Here is a 1,583-nt window from a genome sequence, read left to right as displayed (position 1 = left end):
AACTCTGCATGGCTGTTCCCTGAAGGTGTAGCTCCCAAGCACGGTGCAAGGGGTGGGAGCAGGGACAAAACCTAACCACTGCCACCAAACCCAGCAGCCCATGCAGCTGCTTCTTGCAACTCTCAGCTGAAGCAGGGCAGGAGCAATTCTGGGACTTCCCTCACCACCGGGTCAGCTGGAGACAGGAGCAGCAGCTGTCAGTAGCCCCTTCCTTAACTGTTCCCCATTTTATCCCACTCTAGCTGGGCCTTGGTGTGACCCTACAGGGAACCTAGGCATGGGGAAAGAGCCATAGTGGTATGGGACTTTCACTGTGGAAAGGGAGTGTGACCACGCCACTGCACTTCCTCTGGATCCACCCCTGGCTGGGCCCAAGGACTACAGCAGAGTGCAAAGGACAGGCCACAAGCTCAGAGTCATCACTAAGAAGGGGAGAGGTCTGAGGCAGAAGTGCTGACCTCACACAAAGCAAGACTGGTGTTATGTTTTCCTGTTCCTTCTCCATTTTAGACATGTTTTGCCTCATCAGAGTCATCATCCCATGTGCTGAGGAAGATCCCGGGCTGAAAGCGCGTGGCTTCATTCCTCTTTCCTCAGCAAATTTATGTCATGCAATAACCCATGTGCATCTCAGTTTATTCAGGGTAAGCAGAGACATTAGTTTAGCTACCCTGAATTTTGTGCAATTTCTCCTCTGTCATGCAGCTGGATGACCTTGCTGTGGCCGGCCTGCCTCCATGCCAGCCTGCACCATTCTAGACTCAGCAATCTCCTCTTGCAGAGATAGTGGAGTGAGTCAGCATTAAATTTAGTGCAAAGATCTAGGGAATAGGGATTAGTTAGGAAGGCTTAATCAGTGCTGCTGTGTAGAAGGTCTGACTTCTTTGCAGTCTTATCTCTTCAGGCCAAGCCTGGGAAGCCTGAATGGTGATGAGCAAGGCAGGTCCCAAGCTCAGGGCTATTAGGGATATAATACAAGGGCATTCTTCTTGCAAAAAAAGTGGATGAAAAAATTCACAAGCAGCAGCAGTACCTAATGGTTAGAGCAGGGAAGACTGGGTTAGAAAGTAAGAGTTCTGATTCCCAGTCTCAGAGATAGACTACCCAAGAGACCTTGGCCAAGTTGCTTGATCCCTTTGTAGTTCAGATTTTCTGCCTCTCTTGTAGCCTCTTTGCCTCATACAGCATGGCCTATTTTTTCCCCTAAGCTGACCAGCTGGGAAGTCCCTCAGCATGTTGAAACTCTTAGCTGGATTAACTCCACAGCATCTCATTCTATGCACGTTCCTCCCCTCAGGCCTTAGTGTGGTTCTGGCATAGAGCAGATCACATTTACAATTGCCAATTCTCAAGCAAGGTCAGGTTTCATAGGGACCCTTCCCAGCTGGCAGGGGTCTCATTGCCACAGCAATGAGAATCAAGTACCCAGTTACAGATCTTTTCCTGCCTCTGCCTCCCCAGCGTTTGAGGGCGGCAGATTTTAGTGCAGAAGAGAACCTGGGCCTGTGTCTCAGTTTCCTACACGTGTTAAAACTGGGATAAGTTGCCTCCCCTATTTACCAGGTTTTTTGTGCAGTTGTTTT

Source organism: Gavialis gangeticus, unplaced genomic scaffold (assembly GCF_001723915.1).
Source record: "Gavialis gangeticus isolate Ggan-Ray unplaced genomic scaffold, GavGan_comp1, whole genome shotgun sequence".
NCBI classification, from domain to species: domain Eukaryota; kingdom Metazoa; phylum Chordata; order Crocodylia; family Gavialidae; genus Gavialis; species Gavialis gangeticus.
This window is presented reverse-complemented; position numbering follows the sequence as displayed.